The sequence below is a fragment of the Callospermophilus lateralis genome, chromosome 15 (genome assembly GCF_048772815.1).
Source record: "Callospermophilus lateralis isolate mCalLat2 chromosome 15, mCalLat2.hap1, whole genome shotgun sequence".
Lineage (NCBI taxonomy): Eukaryota > Metazoa > Chordata > Mammalia > Rodentia > Sciuridae > Callospermophilus > Callospermophilus lateralis.
The window spans coordinates 62957371-62984409 of NC_135319.1; the positions used below are offsets into that span (position 1 = coordinate 62957371).

Consider the following 27039-nt stretch of genomic DNA (forward strand, 5'->3'; position numbering starts at 1 on the left):
AAATGAGCCTGGGTTGCTTTTGAATTTGCCTGAACTCTGGGGTCAGAAACTATCAACCACAATGGATACCAAATCTCATATTCTATTCCACAATGTCATAAGACTTTGCTCTAATAGGCCACAGCAAGATGCTCAGTTGAAATAGCTTAATTTGTAGGTCAGCTCATGGCAACTAAACCTCATTTAAAATTCTTATTTGCCTAAAGCAGCTAAAGAAAATATTGACCAGAAACAGCTTTAAATCCTTTTAGAAATACGGGGGGAAAGAAAGAAAGAAAGAATTTGGTCTAATGGACATATTCCCATATATAAAAAATTTTGAAATTCAACTTAAAGAATCCTAGTCCTAAAATGCTAAAGAACATGAAAATGCAGATCCAATAAAGACAAGGGGACATTGTGAACAGGCCATGGCCTTAATCAAAAGACACATCAAACAAGAGCAGAAACAGACCAAGGGGTAAAGGAACTTAAATTTGTTTCTAAATTGTCAATTAAGAGTAAAAGGGATACTATTCTTATCCTTTTTATAAGATGATATGTAAGCAATGCAAAAAATTGTAAAGTCCAAAGAGGTACACAGTGAGAGGTCAGTCTCCTTCTTATACCACTGCCCTCCCGACTGGCTGCTCATCTTGGGTATCTCCTTAGTGCTGGACCAAAGCCCTGGCCTTTGTTTTGTCTGCCTATTTGTTTTAACTTACAGAGGAAACCACCATTTTTTAAATGCCCCATTTAAAAGCACGGAAAGATCCTATCCTTTTATTCCTGAAATTACTTACTGAGGAAAGAAGCAGGGAGCAGAAATATTCCCCCTAGTAAGCTTCATTTTTAAAAATTGAATTTAGGTTCTACTCTAGGAGAAAAAAAGACAAATGTAAACCAGGGTTGATGTCAATCATCACGAATACCATTCCCCTGAAACCTTCATGTGCCATAAACCACTGGTTACAGAGAACACTACAAAATGGATGCTCATGTTCCTGAAATTAGATGCTCCAGAAGTTCCATTCAGAGTATTTTCACTGAAATCCAGGGGTCTTAAAACACATGTAAAAGCAAGTTAGGGGCTGCCCATTGTGCAAGGGATTTAAAACAGCCCACAAATGCTACTTATCACCCTGCCCTTAAAGCCTGTACTGGTTTCCCATTCTGTTGTCAACATTTCCACAAAAGGCCTGAGTAGACCAACCAGGTGGGATGGGTGGAGCCAAATACTTACCAAGAAGGAACTCTTGAGGATGCCCTGGGTGTGGGAAGCTAAACTGAAAGGCACCCAGAGGCAGAGAGCAGGAGGTAGGCAGGCTTTGGTGCGGGTGATGGTAGGAATGTCTATGGGGGCTGGGAAGCAAGGCTAAAGAAACTCACCAGAAAGCTTGAAATGGGAAAACTGAGGAGCCCAAAGAGAACAGGGAAGAAGCTCAGTGAGAGGGCTTGTCTAGAAATGAGCAAAACCAACAAGGAGCAGCTGAATCCGAAGTCAGAATCTCAGAAATAGATGAAAATGTGCATAACTCTCAGACAGAGGTGTTGGGGTTATGGGAGATACCTGAGCCTTACATCTACTACAACCATCATGGCACATGTTGGCTGCTTTTTATCCTACAACATTGATCCTTGATATTTTGAAGATATTTTAAAGATCTTCTAAATTGTAGTCCTGCAAGGCATGATACTGGTTTGGCCTCCATAGAAGTTTATCACATCTAACCTTTGGTGCACACGTTTTTCATTTGAGTGAACCTTCAGTTAATGAACTTTTAGATGATGTAATTATAGGATTTTTAAAAATCTGAAATGTCTGAACAATGAATTAAACTTAGTCATCAAAACAGCTTGTTGAAGTTCCAGCCCATATAAAGAACAATGCCGTTTACAGGTTATTGGCAAAGGATGCTAGTCTTTCTGCTTGCCAGCCAAAGGCACAGCCATGTGCCAACTGCACAAATGCAGTTTATAATTCAGTAATGTGACCAGATTTAGAACTATGCAACTGTAAAACCAGTTTTCTTGATTTGGAGGCTGTCACAGTATTTCAAATTTTTATATAAGGTGAGGTTTTAATTACTGCATTTACATCACATTATCTCATTTGTATAATTCATATTTGCATAAAATGGAATCGTAGCATATATATTAATTAGTATGTGACTTCATTTATTTCTTTATAGGGATTTTATCTGAAAATCCACCCTTTGCCTTCCTTCTTTGTCAAAAACCTACACATCTCCTTTCTCTCCCTAAATGATCTCACCCAAACTCATAGTTTTAATTACCATCTATATGCTGATGACTCTCAAAGGAACATTTTACAGGCCCAGCCAACTCTACATCTCTACAAGAACACAAATGGACTTCTCAAAATTAACAAGGCTCACTGGGTGTGGTGGCGCACGCCTGTAATCCCAGTGACTTGAGAGGCTGAGGCAGGAGGATTACAAGTTCAAAGCCAGCTTCAGTAATTTAGTGGGACCCTAGGCAACTCAGAAAGACTTCGTCTTAAAATAAAAAATAAAAAGGGCTGGGGATGTGGCTCAATGGTACCAGTTCAAACCCCAGTACCAAATAATAAGTTAAAAAATAATTATATGGCTTAAATAGAACTCTTGAATCCCTCTTTGTTTCCCATCTCAGCAAATGGCAACATCATCTACCCAGTCAAATGCTGTGCTCATCCTTGACCCTTCTTTTTGCTCATATCCCACTGAGGAGGCTCTTGTCTTCAAGATATACCCTGAGCGTGACCACTTCACATCATTCTGTCATCACTACACCCTTATCCCCTGCCTGGACCACTGCAAGGGTCTCCTAGAGGTTACACTGATTCTCCTCTTGTCCTCAAAATCTATTCTCTGCTCAGAATCCAGAGGAATGATTTTGAAACACAGAAGACCATACAGGCTCTTGCACTTAAACTTCTCCAATGGAATCCAATCACTCTCTGGGTAAAATCCTCACTCCTTATCATGGCCTGTGCAATATGGGCCCCATTTACAAGTGATTTCATCTCTTTATCCCTCCCTACAACCACCTCTAGCCCAAGTCCAGCCAAACTGCCTGCATTCCTGTTCCTCTAGCATGACAAATGCATCCTACCTTAAAATGCTTTCTTTTCTCTTGCTGTTTCCTTTGCCTAAAAACTTGTCCCCAGATTCCTTTACCTCTGCTGGTCTCTGCACAAGATGGCTCAGCCAAACGCGCCCTTTCTCTCGCTCATGCCTGTACACACACACACACACACACACACACACACACACACACAGAAGCCTTTTTGGACTATTCTTTCAAAAAGAATCCCTTCAGTCCCTCACCTTGTTTTATTTTTTCTTAGTATTTATTACTACCTGAAAATACATTTTCTATTTAGTTATTTGTTTACTTCATTCATAAACCATAGTGAGTACCCATCAGGTTCAAGGTGTTCTTAAAGCGCTGGAGATACAGCAGCGACTGAGACGAGCAAACACCTCAGGCCTCACGGAGCTCACGTTCTTGTTTGTCAGCCTCACTCAAACCTAAGCCTCAGGGAAGCATGGACACACTGTTCCTCATGTGGTGAACAAATCCCCAGTGCTCAGAGCAGTGCTTTGGCACAGAGTAGGCACTGACACGTCTGCTGAATGAGAGGTCCTGCCACCTGCAGCCATCTGCTTCCCTGGGACTCCAACTACAAAGCTCTTCCTGCCTATCAGATATAGGGTTCAGGTAGGACCTAGAATGTCCACCTCGCTCACCTTATACACCTAGACAGAGCAGTACGGACAGTTAGCCTCTGTGGCTGAGTTGGGCTCCTAAATGGGGCCTGTCTGTCCTAACTGCCTTTACTTCTCTGCTCCAACCGCAGGTCCCTGCAAGCTCCCCAGGTGACCGTGCCACTGGGATTTGTCTCACTGGATCACAAGAGCACCCAATCCACATGGTGGAAGCTGATTAAATGTTGACAGGCCCACTCCCCTTTCCAACAAGGGGCTGGAGCCAAGATGCAGGGGTCACTGCTCACAGGACCTTCAGCATCGACCAGCTATCACGCCCCCAAGTATCCTCATGTCAGCACTGAACACAATGCTAAGGACATATTTTTGTCTCTTTCAACTACCTCGGGAACAAGATATTTACCAGGTGTGATGAGTAATTAAGTTTTTTCCAAAGGACATTTATTAACTGTGAAATGATCTGATCTCAAATAAAAACGAAGGTCACTGTGTAATATAGTTAATTCATCTTTCAAGACAACAGCAGCTACAGTGGTAGAAACAAAAAAAAGGAAAAGAAAGAAAACATAAATCTCTTGAACCACTCTGGAGATCTAAGAAAACAGGTGTGTAAAATTCACATTACCAGCATATACATCTATGAGAATAATGTTCACATTTTAATGCACTGGTTAACTAAGAGGTGCCTGGCTTTCCCCTCTCTCACAGGATTAGTGGGTAAAGACGTCTATGAACATTATAAAAGCAAAGGGAAGAAGCCCCTGGCTGGGAGTTGGCTAAAATGGGATTCCAGCTTGAAAAAGTGTGTTAATAAAATTAATAAAGTGTGGAAGGAAAAAAAAGAATTGTCCTTCTCTACATCTCAGAGCCAAATAGTGTGGCCTTATACTTGCCCAGCACTTCACTCCCTTGGAAGCATTTCCAAATTCATTATCTCTTTTAGTCTTCAAAGCAAACAACCCTGCAATGTAAACAGGGCAGGATACGTTTCTCTCAGGGACCCTAAGAGGTCAAAAAAATTCACCTAAGTAATTCACCACAGTAAAAATGGTAAAATCCAGAAATATATAGACCCAGACTAGTGTCCTTTCTCCTCTAAGAGGAAGGTTGGCAGAGTTCTCTTCAAATCACATTCTGCAGTTGACTAAAAATATTTCCCTTTACTACAGCAGAAGGAACACACACACACACACACACACACACACACACACACACATATTCACCAGTGGCTTAAGGTGGTGGGAAGATGCATTGGTCCTGGAGCTCTGGGCAGAAAGGGGGTTTCACAAACTCTTCCAATGGATGCCAACTCCTGTAACGACAAATATACAAAATACCTGGTGTGAATCACAAAGACACTATGGTCTTACCCCAAGGGGACCCATCTAAACACCAATTGCCAGGCACCCCATGTAGGTTCAAAGTCCCCATCCTCCTCTTCCAGGCCAACTCCCTTCCCCACCCTGACTTTCCACAGTAGAACAAGAATCTTCAGTTCATCCACAGAAATAGTCTCCCAAGGAATGACAGGAACTTTGGCAAAAAGGAGCTTAAGAGATCATCTTCAACAGGAATCATAAACTAGTGGATCACGTCTAGCCTACAGAAGTGTTAAATGTCATCTGCAGGGTATGTTCAGAAAGTATGTCACAGACTTCCAGCACAGAGAACAAGGAAGAGGAAGAGAAGGAGGGAAAAGAGGAGAAAGAGGAAGAAGAAAATGATGATCTGTCAATATGACCCATATTTGTGTCTGTCAACAATCAGCTGGTGCTAAACAGCAGGTGCCCTTCACAGGCAGGCTTGGCTGCTCCTTACTGTCTTCTCGACATATACAGAGGAACTGTGGCAGTCATTTATAACTGATTTTGCATTATTGTTTTGGTAATGCTGAAATATTTTTATCTACTTGTGATTCTATGGCTACTAGAAAAAAAATATGTATATATATAAGATAAACAAATCCATGCACATACTTGTGTGTCTCTTAGCTGTAAGAGAAGTATTAACGTCAAGGAAACAGTTGCTTCTACTAATAAGTCTCTACTAAAAACAGATACACCTAAAATGTATAAAACTAAAATGTTTTGCATTCCTTTACATGTCACCAAAGAATATAAGAGTAAATTTTAGCCAGTTCCCTACGAGTTTATTTTTTTAATATGAAAAATTTCACTGCTTTAAATACAAATTGGGGGGAACTACCCACAAATGCCATTATTTCAAAAGTGCTCAGTTAATGTCTCAAACTATCTAGAACACTATGCTAGAAAAATCTCCCTTAATAAGTACCTTAAATATAAGACTATAAATAAGCTCAGGTATAACCTACTGGCACTGTAATAAGTGAGCCACTTACTCAACTTCAAGTTGGTAGGAATTAATTATATCACTCTGTCAAAGAATTCACTAATTCATTAACTCAACAAATATTTACTGAACCCTGTAATTACCAGACAGCGTGTGAGGTAACGTAAATTCGCAAGTGAGGAAGACCCCTACATTGCTCTGTCTGAATTAAAGACACATCCAGACACTCCAAACAAATTACAAAACAATCAGAGAACATGATGATCTGGGCATGCATGTGTGTCATGGGAGCCCTGAGCAGAAGCACCTAATGCAGAGATGAAGAGATATTCCGTAGCATAGAGGACATCCTAAAATTGGATAGGACGGCCCAGGTATGAAGGAGATGGTAGAGGGAAGGTGGGGATCCCAGGCCATGCGATGATATAGGCAAAAGCAAGGAGGTGTGAGCAGCCCCTCCAATTTCATCTTGTCCAGATCTTTTATTACCTTGTGGGGCTTATGCCCCTTGCCTTATGCCACATCACCCAACATCTACTGGGCTTTGATACACAGCCCTGATGCGCACTCAGAGCATGTCTTGTGTGTTCATATCAAGAATTCAACCAATTCAGCCCTGCTCCCTGGCAAGGTCTATTTATAATTCACTTGGGACAACCGATGTTGTCCCAGAATTTGTAGGGTCCAAGCAACATGGTGGTAGAAATCCTGAACCTTTTATGAGATCTCTGAGAAGTCAGTAAATAAAGATTTTTTTTTTCTTGTACTAGTCATTGGTCCTGCCTATCTCCACCCCAGGACCTGGATTTCCACGGCCAGAAGCTACTATGCATTCAAGCCCCAGAATGAATGTTCCTGAGAAAATGTCTCAGAATATCCACCCATCAAAATCCTGTGTGTGGCTGGGAATATGGCTTGGTGGTAGAGCATCGGCACAACATTCACAAGGCCCTGAGTTCAAACCCTAGCAACACACACTCACGTCCACAGAAAAATCCCCAAGTGGAGTTCTCTTCATGTATAAGAAAGAGTTGAGCCACCAGCCCTGATCCCCACTGAGATGGAGTCAAAAAAAAGCAATTTGGATAAAGTAGCCTGGAAAGGGGCTTGAAGAGGAGTAAAAGCCCCTTCATGGTTGGGGTTCAGGTTCACAGTTTGAGGGCAGTATAAAGAAACAAGGAGGTAGAGAGAAGAGCTTCCCTGGATGCGTAACTGGTGGGCCAGTTCCCAAATCTGGCCAAAAATTAAAACCACCTGGAAAACTTAAAAAAAAAAAAAAAACCCTCCTAAGACCCAAAGGCATTAAAACAGACTCTGGTTTAGAGGCCCCAGAATGGGTCAAAAGTCTCCCACAGGTGATTTTGATGCCCACTTGGAAAAGAGTATATTTCACCCAGAGGCCTCAGAAACTCCAGAACAATGTCTCTGAGGTCATTAATTAACCATCCTCCAGGAAAGATCCAACAATTCAGGCTGAGGGCAGCTGCATATTCTTAGTATGTTTACCCACTCTGTATTGCATTATGACAACCATTGCTTCTTTTTATTTCAAATAAATTAAAAACAGAATGGCAACTGGGTAAGTGGAGGGGACCTTTGTGTTCACAGCAGTGCCTCCTATACTCAGCCTCAGTGCCTCCAGACAAGGGGGCTGTGCAGTCTCAGCAGTAGATCAGTGCCTTCACATACCTGTGCAGGCTCCTCTGGCAGAACAAAGGACCTGAGGATGTCTGGTCATCACAGGGCCTTCGAGGAACAGTTCTAAGGTGCAAGCACTCTGATCAGATCCTTCCGGCCATCAAAGGGCAGGACACTGAAGGTCAATGCAATGTGTGGAAAGCTGCCAGGTCAGCTGAACACTCTCTTTCCAGATTTCCACTTTGTGGTCATGTAACAGCCTGAGCAGTCCCACGCCAAGAATGGCAAAGTAAATGCCACGTACCACAAAGATGACAGACAGGAGTAAGTTGGTTCTCTGAATGGACCAGCCTAGAGAGATCTCTTCCCAGACATCACCAGGTACTACCAGGCGACCTTCAGTCAGCCAGCCCCATTGAAACCCAAAGCTGGTCAAGGTCAACCTTCCCCATCACAAGGCCCACAGTATCCATGCTATCCTTCAACAGAAGACAGACACATTTGGATATCTCCTCCAGCCCAAGGAACCTCCAGCTGAGCCATAATGCAAATTGGAAGAGTTTGGGAAGGGAAGGAAATCTAGGGGAAGCTCAAGACAGTAATTTGCCTCCTTCTCTGGCCCTCATTTTTAAAGTGGACTGTTCATTTTTTCTGTTGTTCCATTACCCTGGCCTAAAATAAGACATTTCCCTGGCCCAATGTGCCAAAAGTCATCACAAGTGTTGTTTCAGACCCTGCCAAAGACCTTGAACCCTCACCTCTCTCATCTTCATCCTCTTCTCTATCCCACCCCAAGGATGTAGAGCAATACTGGCTGTTGTGAAAGTCACCTCTTGCCACCCTCATTCCTACCAAACATCAATCCTGACCACGTAACCCGCTCTGGATCAACAGGAACTCCCTCCCGTGTTCAATGTGCACCCAGCAACCATGCATCTCTTTTACACGGCACAGGCAACTTCTATTTTTTTCCATTACTTTTCCACCAACCTAAAGATGGAGAAGGATCCAGCTCTTATTTGTTTTGCCTTTTTGTTGTTGTTGTTTTGAAATTAGGGAGTCTTTGTTTGACTATAGATCACTGTATCCCAAAATTGTACCTTGAAACTCTTTAGTTTCCTTTAAAACATACCCCAAACTTCATGCCACCCAACACAGACTTGGCTCCTCTCATTTTTTTTTTTTTCCTGAATTCAGGACCCAAGTTGCTTCCTGATCTCACAACAGACTCTCTCCTTCTCCTTCCACAAGTTCTAACTCTTCTACCAACAAACCCAGAGAGTCTAGAAGAGAAAATCCCCAGCTGGCCTTGAGGCTCACCAACTGGGAAGGAAACAGATCAGAGTAACTATTTCATTTTTAAAATCATACCACACTAGTTATCTGAGATGACTCCCTAGTATGTGAAATGAATCCCAGCATGCACAGGCATTCTTTTGAATTTGGAAGGAATGTCCTTATTTGCAGGACAAATCCCACTGGGGCTGAAATCAGTGACAACATCCTCAGGCTCTGAACCCCACCGAAGCTCCGTGGTACTCTCCGCTGAGGTGGCTCCGCTTCCCAAACACCTCTTACCTCTGGTCCCTGGGCCCAGCTGTCCTCCCACCACAACCACTGGCAAAGGAAAGTGAATCTTCAGGAGCTTTTTAAAGCTCTCCCACCTACTCCATAGATAAAGCAGGAGGAGGGAGAATAAATGTTTCCAAGTTCCCTGAATGACACAAAGCTCATAAAGTACAACAAAATTAGTTGAAAAATAGCAAAATGATTTTAGCTTCCCTTTAAAAAAAATAATAAAGCACGCCTACTTTAAATGATTCACAGTGACTTCATACTTTCTCTTACACTAAGATATACATTCTTCCTCCCCAAGCTGACGGCTCTGTGCAGCACCTCCATCCTAAGACAGTGTAGGGCCAGATCTCACAGGGCCTTGTTCTGTATGATTCGGTTCCCCAGAGAACATTTTGACAAAGTCAGAGTATGCTCTGTAGAAACTACCTCTTTCTATTTGCTGGTCTCTCTGCTTGACAATAAAAAAAAATAAAAAACTCTTCCTGACTCTTGCCATGGCTAGAGCATTTTCACCATTGAGAGCTCAGATCAAATATCACCTCTCAACTGAGCCCAGCACTGACAACCTAACCTGCTTACCAGCAAGAGTCACTTTCCTAGGAGAACCTATCACAATCCATTACTATCTTATTAAACCATATATGGGTACAGGGTGGGGGGCAGGAATCTTGCCCGATTTATTCATTGCTGAAACCCCAGCACTACAAAAGTTTCTGGTGCATAGCCAGGTGTGCTGATATATGCCTATTATCCCAGTGATCAGGAGGCTGCAGCAGAAGGATCACAAGTTCAAAGCCAGCCTCAGCAACTTGGTGAGGCATTTAGCAACTCAGAGAAACCCTGTCTTTAAACGAAATATAAAAAAGAGTTGGGGATGTGGCTAGTGGTTAAGCACCTGTAGGTTCAATTCCTGGTACCAAACAAAAAGTTCCTAGCACATGACTCAATATAATTGTCAATGAGTGGTGGGATGGGGTGGAGGATAAGTAGGTGAAGGTGGGCACAAAATCAAGAGCCCCCCAAGGATTCCCCAAAGCATGACTTCATCATGGTCTCTGGAATGGGTCTCCTGGTATCTCTGGCTTCAATTCCTCTCAATCCTGCTGCTACTCAGATTTTTAGCTCCCCCCCTCTATACCTCTAGCTCACCCCAGTGCTCACCCCTAGATATTCAATTCCCAAGTTGGAATTCTCCTTCCTATTTTGCATACATTCAAGCATTTCAATTTGAAAACTTTAGATATTCACAGGGGTATCTGACCTTCTATGACCTCAAGACTCAAGGATCTGACCCAAGCTCATCCCTCAAGCCACATCACTAATATACCAGCTCACTCTCCTCCATCATCACCAGTGAGCTCAGGGCTTGGCTCTGTGGACCACACAGGTCTACATCTTTGCTCAGCCCTCTCCTGCCTAAAGCCTCCTTCTGCTGCCTCACTACCTGTTAGCTCCCTTTCAACCCCATAATCCCCTCCCCACCAGGTTGGGCCTGGTGCCCTTCCTCTCTGCTCCGTAATCATGACTCTTACCCCAACATTATGAAATTATCTTTCATCTGTCTGTTTCCCTCAACTGACTATCCCTTGATAGCCAATATGCCATCTAACTCATCCCTGCTGGCCAAAGTCTGTGCTCAATTAACACAATGAACTCAACTGAATTCCATACCTTGTTTTCTACTCACAATTTCCATTTTCCACCATGGCTCCATGAAGAACCCTAACATTCAGCACTTGTGAAAGAAAATATTCTGTTGGTAAGCTTTGTTTATCAAAGCACACTGATAAGAAGCAACTGGAGTGGCAGCTTTAATATCATCATCATCATAACATCATCATACTGAAGACCTGAATTGTGAGAGGCACAGCTATGGTACAAAGACTATTAGTTCTGGTTTAAGTATAGACACAGCCTCTCTTTAGCTGTAGAATCACAGGCATGTCACTATCCCTCTCTGGTCCCAAGTCTCTTTCTCTGTATGATGAAAGGGCCAATCAGACACAAAAGGGGATATACTGTATGACTGCATGTTCATGAAATGTACAGCATAGAGAATTCCATACACACAGAAAGTAAATTAGTAACTGCCAGAAGGCAGGGAAAAGAGGGAATGGGGAGTGAATGCTAACTGATATGGGGCTTCTTTCTGTGGTGATGAAAATGTTCTGGAATTGAATAGTGGTGATGGCTGCACAACTTTGTGAATATACTAGAAAATGCTGATTGTCTAGTTGAAAATAGTTAAAATGGTGAAATTTGTGTTATGTAAACTTTATCTGAATGAAAGAAAGAGCTAGACTAGAGTGGAACTTGAAAACTGGAGGCTAATCAGACCACACCAGGCCTAGGTCGTGTTCTTTAGAACTCAATAGTTTTCAGTGTATTTGCATAAATGATTTAAAAGCCAAAGATTTTCTTGATTGTGGCAATGATTGCACAAATGTGTATAATCCTGTGCATGATAAAACTGCATAGGACTACAAATGTGCACATACTGTAAGGGTAAAATTTCTAAACTGTTTCTAAGCCGCAAAGCCTGAGTTAAAGTGTAAAAGACCGGGCATTGTAAAGCTTCGAGGCTTGGGTTAAAAAGTAAAAGACCAAGTATTGTTAAGTTCCCCTGCTATCCCCAAAACTTGAAATCCCTGTAGCTGTTAGGACAATACCCGAACTGCCCAGTAAATATTCTCACTGACTCCCTGGTTGTCTAATAACTGGGGTTCTGTGTAGCCTGGCACGTAGGCATTGCAGGTCCCAAACCAATCAGTTTGAATGTGTACCCCGCTTAGGAGTGACCAATCACCCCTGCCCAATCTGTTCCCGCCAATGAATGTACTAATCATGTCTCAGAGTTGTTGTTCAATTTTCCTGTGCCTCATGATGATTTGTTCTGATGTATGCAAAGCCCCCGCCCTCCCCAAAAAGTGTACTTAAGCACTGCTTGACCTCTGCTCAGGGCTCTGGGCTGCTCTCCCTTCTTGAGCGAGCCTGCCTGGAGCCTCAGCGCGCTGAATTGGATCCTCAATAAATCCCCTCTGCCAATTGCATAAAGTCAGTCTCTTGGTGGTCTCTTCCTCCGACGCTTCGTCGGACCCTTACAATACAAATGAGTAAATATAAAATCCAGTGAAATGTGAATAAGGACTACACATTTTAGCAATGTCAACTTCCTGGTTTTGATGCTGTGGTGTAGTTATGTCAAATGTTACCACTAGGGGAAGCAGGGTGAAGGGTACTCAAGACCTCTTTGTACCCTTACTTTGTAACTTCCCATAAGTATATAATTTTTTCTAACTTTTAAAAAATTTATCTAGACAAATATTTTTTTAAGGTGGATTCTCCTTAAGATTAGCAAGATCTGCCAGGCATGGTGGCTCACATCTGTAATCCCAGCAGCTAAGGAGGATGAGGCAGTAGGATTGCAAGTTCAAAGCCAGTCTCAGCAACTTACTGAAGCCCTGAGCAACTTAGTGAGGCCCTGAATCAAAATAAAATATATTTTTTAAAAAAAGGTTGGGGATGTGGTTTGGTGGTTAAGTGCCCCTGGGTTCAACCCCAAGTACCAAAAAAAAAAAAAAAAAAAAAAATTTAGCAAGATCTGGTAACACTGGGCCTCAAGGATAGCACTTGAGATGGGTGGTAGCTACTCCCTGTAGATTGTCACGGCACTTAGTTTTCTAACACCCGAGGCCTAATGTCAATTGCTATTTGTTATGGTAGCATGCACGGATTTTTCCCTTAGAGAAGAGAAATATTTCTCTATCAACAACAGGGAAAAGAAAGACCAAGATTATCTTATGTTTCCAAAAAAAATAAATAAATACATTTTAAAAGGCAGCCCACAACATTTTTGTGAAAAAGAACATTCCTCTCAGTTTCTTCTGTGATCTCTCACCCTCCCTCCCCTGTTACCTGCCTGACTTCTGGGGCATTTAAGGTTTGGACCCCTGGGCTATAACCCTTTAGGACCAAATTTCTTATTGTCAGTCAGTAAATAAATTTTAAAATCAAACCACTGGAAAAGAACACAGCTTAAGTACACAGTATCCTATTCTCCCCTAAATATTTTGATTCCTTCATCTCACCTTTCCTGAGACAGGATCCTTCCCTCAGCCACTAAAAGGTAATCCCCACCCCTTACACATGATCCCTTTCAAATAAACAGGATTCCTTTTCTCCACTTGAAACTGCAGCTCTATTTAGTAGGGTAGGAAAAGGGCCCCTAGGGTACGCATTCCCCCATCTTTCCTACCAGTCCACCAGCACCACACCATCCCTGCCCCAAAGAACATGCTTGGAATGCAGCTATCCCTAAAAGGGGGATGGGGGCAGGACATAATCACAGAGAACCCATGTAAATTCCCAGTGAATGTTTCTGGTTCAGCCATTTCCAATCAGGGAGCACAGAGGGATCACCTAGGACTCCAGCCAGAGCAATATTAATATCCTCTTCCTCCGGTGACACCCATGCAGACTACCTGGTACTGATCCATCCTGAGGTGTTTTAATCAATGAACTGGAAAACTGTGACCCCTTGATACCTGGACAGCCAGGTAGACACACCTCTCTAGTCAAGAGAGGTTAGAACTGTAATTTCCTATAGGATGGCCACTAGCTGATGTGACCATGAAGCCCCTGAAATGTGGCTAGTGTGATTGAGATGTACTGATAGATAACAGAACCACTGAATTTTGAAGACATGGCACAAAAAAAATAGGGGGGGGGAGATATTTCATTGATATTTTTATATCGATCACATATGGTAATAATTCTATTTTTGATATACTGGATTAATGAAAACATGTTAAAATGAATTTTGCATGTTTCTTTCTACTTTTTAATGTGGCTTCTAGAGGATCTTAAATTACACATGTAATTTGTATCATATTTCTATTGCATAGCCAGGCTCAAAAGACATTCATCATTCTTGTGTAGGCATTACTGTCATTGTGGAAAAGGTGACAATACAGGCCAAGCTGGTCTCCACCTACCCACTGTGTGATGCTGAACAAGTTTTCGGTCTCTCTGATGCTCAGTTTCCACCCCTCTACATGGGCATGATAATATCTAGCCCATGGGGCTGCCAGTGAGAGCAAATAAAAGAATGTAGGTAGAAACACCTACCATGCATCCTCTCACAGGTGCTACTCAACACCTGCATGCTGCCACTTTTCTTCCTTTCTGACTTTCTTAAGGATGCAAAATTTGAACCCATAATTTCTTGGTATCAAATTTACTAACAATAATACCCAGATCTATACAGTGCTCATAGGTGGCTAAGTGGTTTTCCATCTACAAGGTAATAGAAATCACCAGGGACGCTCACCCCACTCCAAGATTCTTATCCCTTTGGTGTGGGTTCCTGCACTTGCCTTACTCACAAGTACTTCACAGCATCTCATGGCTGTGGTCTGGGAGTCACCGTGAGAAACACTAACACAGCTAAGGAACCATGAATAACATCATCAGGATCACCTCAGGCGTTCCCAGACCACAAAAAAACAGGCCAGCCGGAACAAGGAGATGTGGCCCATGCAGAGCCCAGGAATGGATCACAGGCCTTCCCCTAGCAGAAGGTAGACTTCCTGGGATCTTTTAAACCTACATAGACTAGGAAAGACCTTCTGTCCTAGACATTGTTTCAAACACCAGAAGGCAGCCAACCCTTCCTGCCCTCACACAAGTCCCCTTAACATAGCCAAAAAATATGGATATGGGGTCCGGGATGTGGCTCAGTGGCACAGCACTTGCCTAGCATGTCTGAGGCTCTAGGTTCAATCCTAGTGCTGAAGAAATAAGAAATGGGCAATTTCAAGGCAACCAATATGTTGGCAGTTGGCCTAAAGAGGCTGGGCTGCTTGGCACTCTCACCAGCAACACATGAGAAGGTTCAGGGCAAGTCTTCTTCCTACCCTTGCTGTGAGCCAGTGGTGCCAAGTCTCCATGGAATTTTCTGGATGTCACTCTTCTGCAGAAGCACTACTCCTGCTCCCCAGGAGACAACAGAAAGGGTTCTGTGCAGAGACCCAGCAGCTTGGGCCTTCAGCCTCTCAAAGGAATCACCCCTTGGATGAAGGTCGGATAGGCCGTGTGCCCTGGTCAGGTGGACAGCAGGAGGCAGGTGGACAGAAGAAAGCACTCTTTTTATCTATGCTGAACAATCACTGTTCCTTCCCATGATTCAAAAACTCTCTGTAGGCTAAAGCACTCCCATCTCAAGCCAGTACAAAAGAGCAATTTCTTAGAGAACAAAAATTAAAGTGTCCTTCCCCAAGAACATTTCTGTCAGAAAAAAAAATGTGGTCTAGAAACTCAAGCTTTTCTTCCTTTTAGAGCAAATTCTTTTCTATGTATGGGGGGAAAGAATATGAGTGACTTCCCCCTACTAAATCCAAACTGCCTGGAATTATTTTTGAAAATAGGAAAAGCAAATAAGTACTAACTCTGAGAATTCTGACGTTTCTGTATTTTTAATGTAGGTCTCCTGGGGTTTGTTCAGAAGGCAGCGATGCAAACTACATGCTGATTCCAGCACATCGGCTCTGGGCCCCCACACAGAACACTGCCCCCAATCACCAGCCTTCTGGTGTCAGCTTCTTATATTCTACTGTCCCACCATCAGCCTCTGAGTCCCAGAGAGAGCCTCTGCGGGAACCAGGACCTAACCAGGTCTTTAAATAGCCTAGTCTCCATGTGGTAGCCACACAAGCAAGCAGTTCAGCCCAAACTTCAGGTCATTCTAAAATGTTATTACATGTCTTGTGCACGTCAGGGGAGGGAGCTAAATTCTTAGTGCACAGGAAAACATCTTTAAAGTCCCTTCTCCTTCTCTACCTCTTGGTGCCCCACGGATGGCAGCTGCTCCTCCCAGGACTCTCCTCAGCTCTCTTCTCCCCTTCCCACCCACTAGCTCATCCACTCTCCCTCCCTCCCCCTTTCCTTTAGCCTGCATTTGTTTTTCTCTCCCACAGATGCTAGGTCTTTTCAGATACATAAGCACAGCCCCTCCTATACACATTCACACATACTCAAACCTGACCGAGCCCAGGGTCTAGTCCTTCATTCTCCACCTCCATGCTCTGCCTCTACGTGAACAAGGCCAGAAACAGAGTCAACCAAGACAAAATTCTCCTTAGCAGATGGAGTAGCTGGGAAATCTGAGTAATAGACAGTAGAATTCACTTGAGCAGAGAGAAGAGGAGGAAGTCCATGAGCACTCACAGTGGCACACACAAGGGGTGGGAGGCGAGCACTGAAAGCTAATGGCACCACTCAGACCCACTGGGCCCAGTATTAGAAAGAAAGATGCTTAGCATAACCAGGTTAGATCTCTGCTGGACATTAATAAACTACACCACCTTGGCTTCCAAAGCCCCCATAACACACTGCCTGGATGTATACACTTCCACCTTAACTGGGACAAGTCATATACGGAGAGGAGTATGTGCTAGATCTTGGTCTACATCAGAGAGCTCCTAGAACTACAAGAAGTTAGCAATGATCCCAGTGCACGAAATGTAGGCCTCACACCACTAAAAACTTTAGAGGCAGCTCTAATGAATGGGTTCACTCCTTCATTTACCACGAACCAAGGGATGTTAGTAGCAATAAAGAAGAAGACAGAGAAACTGATGAAGATAACCCAGCCTGTACTTTCAGGAAGCAAGCTGGCAGTATGAGAGCCATATAAGGTAAAAAGAACAGCATCTGGTAGTAAAGGGAGCTAAGAGAAGAGATAAAGGACAGCCACATGGCACAGTAGAAAGAATGTTGTCACCCCCAGAAAAAGAAAGAATGCTACCCTAAATCCTGGCCCTGCTATGGATTTGCTGTGGGGCCTTGGGAAAGTTCTTGCTCCTCTCTGAACCTATTTCCATTTCTGCAAAATTAGAGGCTTTTCCAGCACTGACATTCCATAGCTCCATGATTTTAGAAATACCTACTGTTGGGATCATAGATGGGTGAGAGAAAGGGGCAGTCAGAAGTAGGAATACAAACTATTCCAAAATCTAAATGATTACTGACACTGATTATAGGTCCAAGAAAATATTCACTGCAGCTGCAAAGTGCAGTTGTCACTCTTGGGCAGGGATCATAAGCCAGCTTCTGGACTCCTTTATCTTGATGGCATTACGTTCACACTACTTCACGCAGGCCATTTGCTTATGGGTCACACTGATGACACATTAAAAGCAGTGAGTTCTGCCCACGGTGGTGAGAACCTCAGAAGGTTGCAGTTCATTCTCCCTGGTTTGCAGGCAAGCAGGCAGGCTGAGTCTGACAGACGCCCAATGTCACAAGGCTTTGCAATGGCAGAGCCAAGAGAGAAGCCCAGATTGTCTGACTCCCCACCTAACACTAAATGCCAATTAGGTCACTGTATTGGGATTCTTGCAAGGCGTGAACACATAGAAACTGCCACATAAACTTGCCTAACTCATCCAAGTAGATGGGGGAGGATTCCGAAAAGGGAAGCCCAAAGCAGCTTTTCCTTTCTCTGCCACCTTAACAAGCAAGTTGATCACCAGCCAGGGAGTTGATATCACCTGCTTTCCTGTCACATGTACAAATTCCTGTCTCTAAGCCACACAGGGGGTGGCTCATACTCTAGAACTGAAGATCTTAACCTGAGACCCAGCTGGAGTCACATGCAAAGATTTCAGCGTGTGTATGTATCCACAGGCAAACCTATTAGCATCTCAATGCCTAGGTTTTTTCATCTGTAGAAAAGGAATAACAATAGTACCTATATCTCACAGGGTTATGAAAGGAATAAAAGAGGTGGTAATACATGTAAGTACATAGCATAATTCCTGTAACACAAATGTTACTTATCACTATCGTTTTTCTGGGGAAAGAGTCAAAGCTTTTATCAGATTCTCAGAGTAGTTCATGATCCAATTAAAATTACAAATCCCTACTCTGCACCCTATCCCTGGCATGGATCTGAGGCAGTCCTATGGGCCTGGAAGCAACTCCTCTAGATTTTTTACCTCTTCAAAAGACAGGCCCTTGAGGTTCTCCATACCCGCTACTCCTACAGGGCAGAAGAAAAAGAACTCTAATGAACTGCACTGAGGCAGTACAGGGTTGTATCTGTGGCTGAGAAATACTTCCCTGAGCCACTGAAGATTCAGTCTATCAGTGGGAAATTAGAGAGACCCAAATCTCAAGTTCAGTTCCCACATACTCAGGAGCAACCCACTCCTACCTGGACAGGCAAGGGTGTGGGAGGGGAAGCCATTGGCACCCTGGCCAGCCCCTCCATTCCAGAAGTCACACTACCTTTCCTGATGAAGAACTGTGAAGAGTTGACTAAACACAGAGGTATACAAAGAGAGGATGGGTTGGGATAAAGATGATTCAAGCAGAGATCTTGGTCTGGAAAGAGCTGATTAAGGAGGGAAAGGATTAAAAGGAAAAGGAACACAGGTGTAAAAGGAAGCACTTAAAATCTTGGCTTTTTAATCCTGGCTGCTTTCTGACCTCAATATCTTTGAAATATTACTCAATATCTCTGAGCCTCAGTTTCCCTATGAATAAATGAGGAGGAGATCATTAACAGCTGTGTCAGAGAGATGTTGTGAGGATGAAATAAGATAATCAGCATAGCCATTTAACACAGTATCTATCTAGCACATGGTAAGTGCTCACTTGATTAATGCCAACTATTATTACCACGGTGGTGATCATGCAGATGCTGAAGGATGAAGCAAAGGCTTGCAAAGTCACAAAGACAAAATATTATTGGATTCTAGGTTGTTTAGACACTGATACATTAAAAACAAAATCAAGGCAGGTTTGCAGGGAGAAACACTAGCATCAGAAGGAATATGGGACTTTGGGTCCAAAATACAGCTCTAACCACAGAACTTTAAACTTGGTCTCCTGGGCCTAGGAAACTCCACACAGGCAGCAATGGAGATGGAAGACATAGATGAATGTCTATCGGAAGGGCCAACTCAAACATCATGACTTTACTCCCAGTAGGAGCATCAACTTCATAAAGTAACCCAGATAACTCTAATAGGCACTTAAGGCTACCTGTGGCGAGGTGCAGTGGTGCCCACCTATAATCCCAGCAACTTTGGAGTCTAAGACAGGAGGATGGTGAGGTCAAGGCCAGTCTAGAGCAACCTAGCAAAACCCTGTCTTAAGATAAAGTAAAACAGGCTGGAAGTGGAGCTCAGTGGCAAAGCATCCCTGAGTTCAATCCCCAGTACTGCCCAAAGAAAAAAAGACTGTTTTTGATGAACCAACAATAGAGGAATATATTATTACTTTATAAACACAATGTTGAGGTACATGAAATCTTTCAAAGCAAGGGATATTTAGAAGAAAAATAAATAAGTATAAAAATAGCAACACAAAAAGGACATCTTTGATGGCAAAAAAAAGGTTGGAGACATAGTTCCCATGACAGCCCTGGCTCCCAATGTCCCTAAGCTCCCATCTGTTAGCCCTCCTGTATTCTCCACCTCGTTATCCCTTTGACAGACTGAGAATGAATCTAAAAGCAACCATGCTCTTTTCCAAATAATTTTCTCTAATATAAAATACGTGTTCATCATAGAAATCTGAGGACACAAAGGAAGTGTCAGAAGAATCTCACAAATACATTCATCAGGGTTAACATGATGGCTTACTGTTGCCAATTCTCCACCCCCCGACTTTCCTCCCTAATTCATTTTTAAAGAATTAGTATCTAAAGACAGCAATGATTTCTGATGATTGAGTAAAAGCCACAAGAGTCAAGAAAAGATTAGAACTGGCTGGCAAAAAAGGAGACAATGCAAATACAGGTGCACACATGCACACACCCACACACACGCACACACATACATGTTGAGGGTCTTTCCTCTCAGAGACCTCGTAAACTTTCAATACAGGATGGTCACTGTGGCTGCTCCGAACTAAGTTTAACTTAGAGGATCAAAAAAGAACCCCACCCACTGAAACAATGCTCTTTGAGTATCAAAAAGTCTAGCATTTCAAACAAGTACTTTTAAAAACATTTTTAAAAACCCCAAAACTATGATGTGTTTCTTGGCACGAATCTGGGTCAATTCCTGGTAGCGTTTCAGGATAGAATTTCAAAAGATACTTTAATTATTCCTCATGTCACTGATACCATCCTATCAGACTCAAATAAATCAAAATCATAATAAAAAATAAAAATAACTGTACCTCTCTGGAAACACACTCAGGGCAAAAAAACACAAGTTTATACCAGCTCCTTTTACTGTTGCCCCATCATTTCTAATACCGCTTATGCCAAAGAAATGGGAAGAAAAAATTTGCTGACCAGTTTCAACAAACTGTTCCTCAGGGATTTTTCCAAAGGAAGTCACAGGATGTTAGGGCAAGCAGAAGAGAAATCCTAGGGCAGGTGGAAGAACATGTAATAACTGAATATTAGGCTCATTCTTACCAAGACTCAAATACACACTTAGAAGATGATACCTGTTGCTGATATTTACAAAACTGGTCCCCTCCCCAGCTATATCTACACAGAGGGTGGGAACGTGGGACAGGCTGCAGGCACTTAGTAGTGAGGGATGGATAGGCTCTGGGATCACAAGTGAGCCACCACCCTAAGAGCCTCCACCCTAAGCCTGCTCTTAACTATTATGCCATCCCTTCATCCAAAAGAGCCAGAACCTTCTTGGCATGAAATATGACCTCCTCCTGGGAGATCTCAATTACTAAAATGTATAGGTAATTTAGCATTTGATTTCAGAATTTCATTTTAAAGTTACCGTAAGTATTCTTGACTCGATTTTCTTCTAAAAAATTTGAAACTCAACACCCACATATGTGGAGATATAAAAACAAAATGGGACACAAAGAAATAAAAGGGCACCTACACCCAAACAGCTGGTGGCCCAGACTATTCTCATGATCATTTGACACTTATAGAATAAAGGCTAACTACGGTACTTTTCAATATTGCCTAAAGCTCCAGGACACTGTTTCCTAAAACTGATTCCTGCAATGTTCCTAACTAATGAGTACACAATCCTAAAAGTTCACAGTCAGACTAACAAGGGACACACTGCTGAAAATTCAAATCAGACTTAACCTAGGCCAGAAAAGTCCACTGGGAACATTTCCTGCATGTAGACAGCAGAGTGCAGGCTACTACTTTATCACTCGTGCCAGAACAACAGGAAGGGTGATTTGTTAACTCGTTGGTCAAAATGCAACTTCAAGGATGCTCTTATTTTTCTTAAGTGGATAAAATCCCACACAAGTTATCAGTGCAGCAGGAAAGAACTTTCCAGGAAAAGCCATCTGACATTGGATGGAGTGGCTTCAGAGAAAAAGCTTCTCACTGCCAGAGGGAAGGATACAGCAGAGCCGCACAAACCCTGTGGCTGCCAAGTGCCCTTCCAGCTTCAAGATTCAGGGTCTTCAAGTTTCTCCCATTGCGTTCCCTCATTCCTCATTAATGAGGAAGACAGTGAGAGCCTGAAGTCCCACTGAAGTGTTTCTTCTCCAGAACTCAGAAGGGCCATAAATAGACAGGCAAGAGGCAGGAGGTGGAAGTCACAAGCCTAGAGGAAACAGGATAAGCCTGGAGGAATGGCCTATGGAAATGAACAAAGAATTCAGGGTGGGGTGGGGGCAGAGAGTGGGGGCCAGGGCTCGGAACAAAGTGAAACTCTACACTCCATCACGGTCCTCAAGTCTTAAGAGATTGGACTGCAGTAGCCCTTCTGGAAAGGTGGCACTTTTAAGACTACGTACAAATCCAAGCTGGGTCCCCAGGAGTCCACAAATCCTGGATGCCCTCAGTTAAATACAAACATAAGCCTTTTATTGTTTGTTTGGTTGGTTGGTTGTTTCCCCGCCCCCACCCTCAATACTGGGGATTGAACCAGGAGTAATCTACCAGAGCTTCATCCTCAGCTGCCGCCACCGCTGCCATCATCATCATCATCATCTTCTTCTTCATCATTTTACTTTAAGACGGATCTCAACTAAATTTTGAGGCTGGTCTCAAACTTGTGATTCTCCTGCCTCAACCTCCCAAGATGCTGGGATTATAGAAACGAACCATCATGCCCAGAGAGAAGACAGAGGTTGTCTTTTTGAGTGTCCTGGAGCTGAGAGCTCAATGAAGATGCCTTCTAGGGTCCCCAAGGTAACCAGAGTTCAGAAAACACTTAACCAGGGTGCAGGATTTTCTCTACACTCTACTTTTATGATAAAAACCAAGGCTTATAAAAATAAGTTGACATATGTAATTTGGTCCAAAAAAACAACCTTTAGGAGATGCCCTAAACTAATGCAGATTAGATAGGCCCTTGGTTCTGTTTGGTCTGTGGAGCTGGTAACAACACTACAGCCCAACTCAAACCTACAACTAAAGAGTTTTGGACCAGACTTTGAAAGTAATACTGGCAAGATCCCAAAAGGCCAAAGCTGTGCATGCTGCTCCACATAAGGAAACCTTGTTTGCCTGGGATAAGATGCAACACCCATGCCTTTATAGAACCCATGCCTTTGTAGAAGTCAGACAGGATTTTTCTTCCTCCAAAAACAAAGGGCTGGGGTACATGGGGAAGAAGAGGAGGAGGAAGAGAACTGAATCCTCATCCTACATCCTACATGGTCAGAGGTCTATAAACAATGACCAAAAAGTAGCAAAACATGCAAGTTATTCTAAAACATGGAATTAAATACCAAAAGAATCGGTTACAATTTTAAAGTAGATGCAACTGGAAAAGCAGAAGTTAAAGTTGAAGGGATGGGAGATGGCAGTCCTGTAGATGGATTTGGTTCCTGAAACTAAATGTTTGTATAATTTTGGGATAAAAACTTTTAAAAACAATAAGAAAGGAAGGGAAAAGGCCAACATATCCCAAAGGCACATATTTCCAAACTTCAGCCATAAAAAATAAGAAACATTTAAGTAAATGAAATTTTAAACTGTTTTTCCATATTTTCTAACCAGAGCATTATTATTTAGAAACTATTTTCCCAATTAAAGTAACATTTTCCATTGTTAAAAATAAATTGGAAAATTATACCCCTTCCACAAAAAGAATAAAAGAGGAAAATAATCATAAAATCATCACTCAGAGTAAACCACTGGATGACTTGGAGGTATTTCCTCTTCTACATCCATGTACATGTGTATTCATATATCAATACAGATGATTTTCTTAAATGCTTTGAACTTTATCCAATGACAATAAAATTTTGCTTTGTTATGGTGGGAAATACTTTGAAGAGTATTAAATAGGCCTTTTCTTCTTACATCAGTAGTCAACGTCAATTACTCATTCTGTAATAGGTACGTCAAGTCATTGTATTATGACTATAAGGTATGTTTACCAAGAAAAAAAAAAAAACATTTTCAGCAAAGTGATGGTGTGATGGTGTGACTTTCTCAGAATTCTTAGACACAAATTACAACAATGAGAGGAGGCCCTTACTGCAAATTGGTTTCCCTCCCAACTGTGCCATTTTCCGACTCTCTCTGCTCTGAGCCTTCACCCGTGCACTTTGTCTCTCCCTGGGCAAGTCTCCATTTGCTTTCTCATCCCCCATACCCTTCTGCTCCTCCACAAGCACCCTGAGAGCTTTCCTTTCAATTATACCCCAGCTTCCTGTTTTAGGCTCCTCTCTCCCTGGGTACCTTTGTCCTACCATTCTAACCTGATGCCATATGGTACTGATATCATATTCTTATTGCTTTTGACATTTGCAGAATAAATTGGATGTTCCTTGTCTTTAAGTTTAAAATTAGAATACAAAGCTTTTCACGTGTTCTTTCTAAGCCCATGTTGCTGCCTTGTTTTTTACTTGGCTTTGTTGTTGCTGTTGTTGTTATTTAATATCAAAGGCAGCTATATCCCCCAGGTCTAGGGCCTGAGTGAGAGACTCTCAGAAAAAAAGAAGAGCCCTAACACCTGCGGGGCGGGGGGAGCCCCGTAGACCTGGAAGATGCTCTGCATGGGGAGGCAGGGAAGATGAAGAGGCCAGGGTCAGGGCCACTTGAGCCAACTCTCTCCCCTCCTGAGGACCAGCCCAGCATCATCCCATGTGGAGCAGTCAATAGCTCCAGAAGGCAACCCCAAACATCAGGGCACCCAACTAAAGAACCACCTATTCCTCATCCTTCTGAGAAGGGTCTGCCTCTTTTTTCTGATCATCTCAAATGCCCGGGTCTCTTTTCACAAGAGTTTCTTTTTAAATTAGGTCACCCCATCCTATACATATAGGATTTTTTCATAACCCAGCTGCTGGACACATCTTACAAGAGCTTTTTTGGTCCTGATGATTCTTTGAAGCATTTGCACTCTCTCCCAGCTCTGAGAGATCTGTGCACTTCACATGGCTGGCTACCTTCCCAAACTCCAAAGTGTCTCATCAAAAATATCGACTAGGACAGGCCTAGGCACAATCCTAGGTCAGCCACAGAAGGCCTCCCACCCGGAGGATATAAATCTGACCTGGAAACTCAGCCAGCAGTGAAGCCTTATCATTCAGGCTCCATGTCCCATGTCAGCCACAGGCTGACGTCCCAGAGAAATCGGCACACATGGTGCTATGTCTACAGCTCGACCCTGGGTCCACGTCACTAAAAGATCACAATTCTTTTGGCATGGCTCGACTCCAGGAACTTACGCTGGAGGACCTTGCGGCACTCTTATTGGAACCCCTCCCCTGCCATCCCCTTGTGAAGACACATGAAAAGAAAAGAAGAAATGAAAGAGGTTGTTCAACGGTCCCCAAGTATTTCCTCAAGAAAGTCAGTTCAGAGAAACAAACCAATGAATTTCCAAATAGTAAGTTTTCTACAAATGATGGCAGCAACTGGGAAAGGGGGCGGAGGGCAGTTCCTGAAGAGCACTGAGAGGAGATGAGCTTTTTTACACAGTGGCAAACGTTCCTTTTGGACTTACTTCAAGCCTGTGTGTGGGCTGATTCTCTGAAATAAACAAATTTTCTTGTATAACCAAGGTTATAGGGTGATGATTGAGGGTGAGGATTTTGGTGGAAAGAAATCACCCACGGGTCACCTTTGCCTTAATGGGGTGGGGGGGGTCAGTTCCTCTGCCTCCACAGGGTGTTGGCTTGAGTGAAACCTGACCAGGGATGTGGGGCCAGGGCAAAGGGCACATGTGACCCCACATGGATGGGCATACGCCACAGTTAAGTTCAACTGCACCCTGAACTGGTACCGCTTTTAAGAACACTTGCAATGCCCTGCTCTATCCAGCTAAAGGCAGGAATGCCAATCCTGGCTTCAGTCAGTACCCATATAAGCCGCAGAGGGAGGCACAGTGTCCTGAACAGCAGTTGGCCAAACATGCTGGAGGGAGGTGCAGCTGCTGAGCCTCTCATGTTTACCAGGAAGAAAGAGTGTTGATTTTACAGATTTCTGATCATGTTTTCACAGCCAGTGTGATGCCCAACCCATTTTAAAGTGCAATCTGAACAACACCGCTTTCCTTATCACTCTCCTTGGACTTACATTGTTCCGTCCACCTTGGCCCCTAGAAGCCCTTTCCTCTCTGCTGGTCACAGCTCGGCACAGCCCAGCACAAGAGCAGAGGGAAGCCAGGATCTTTGCCATGGCAGTGCAGGGCAAGGAGAAGAAAATTAAATTCAGATGTGGGACACCTGGACTAGGAACCTGATACCAATGAGCTTCACGTGCTCCGTGGGCCAGAAAGGAGCATTAAGAAAGGGCTCTTGCAACTCCAGCCATCTTTGGTCCCATGTTCTCACTTTAAAATGAGCTGCCCAAATGTGGTAGGCTATGAAAATTCAAAAGGACTAGAATGATTAAGAAGTTCCTTTGGACTGAGGGCAAAAAATAGGCAAAGTAAGTGGCATTCTTACTGGACAGACCTGGCATGCCACCACAGAGCGAACCAGGCTAGAAAGAGCCATTTACAAAATATGCTGAGAGTCTGCCCAGGCCCTTTTGAATATTGAGCTCTTGGATTATTTCCTAATTTTTTTCAACACAATCTTGAACATTGACTATTATGTAGGAAAAGAAACATTTGAGGGGGGAGGACCACATCCTTAGAAGAACACTGTCTGAAGGAAGAATCTTTCTCTCTCTCACCCAATAGCCATGGCTGAAGCCTCCCTCACTCTCTCAAAGCCAGCAGCCTCTGCCACCCACTGATGAAGTGCAGTAGTTGTTTGACCAGCTCCCTTCCTGGTGCTGGTCTACTTCTGGTTAAAAGTCAGTTTCAGTAAGGACCTGGACTTGCCTGGGGTACCTTTGAAAGAATCACTGATGGCACTGATACTCAAAGGCTAGTACCTAAAATGTCCTTCCACCTAAGAGATATAGTGGAGATCAAGCAGGTTACAAATCCTTGGTTTTAAGACCTGTGCAGGAAGTCAAATGGAGGTCAATCCATTCTAGAAATATCACGGTGAACCAAGGGATCCATCATCATTGGTGAAATATGTGTATGCCTAGCACCAGGTAGAACTCACTCTATCAGAACCAGCAGCCTTGGCCACCCACTCAGGCAGTGGGGTAGTTGTTTGACCAGCTCCCTTCCTGGTGCTGTTCTACTTTTGGTTAAAGCTTCCATAACTTCCATGATGCTTACAGCACAATTTCAGAGATAAAAATCAGCCTAATGGAAGCTAAATAGTCAGTCATACAAAGCAAAGTAATGAAAGCACGTTATCGTTCACCAAGAACTGTGAGAATGAGCTAAAAAGTGTGAGCTACAAAGGTCACTTTGACTTCAGAATCATACTGAGCCTGGAGGCAGAAGTAGAGTTTGTACAAGGAAACTATTGATGGGGG

The 27039-nt window shown here is 43.2% G+C and overlaps 1 protein-coding gene across 50 annotated transcripts in view; it reads right to left on the minus strand.

Moving 5' to 3' along the window:
* Positions 1–27039, minus strand: part of Sorbs1 (sorbin and SH3 domain containing 1) — a 233493-nt gene that overhangs the window by 163136 nt on the left and 43318 nt on the right. For all 50 annotated transcript variants that reach the window (XM_076834760.1, XM_076834737.1, XM_076834754.1 and 47 more), the window contains exon 2: positions 4937–5025. The gene's annotated coding sequence lies outside the window, so the exon portion shown is untranslated. The remainder of the gene's footprint in view (positions 1–4936; positions 5026–27039) is intronic.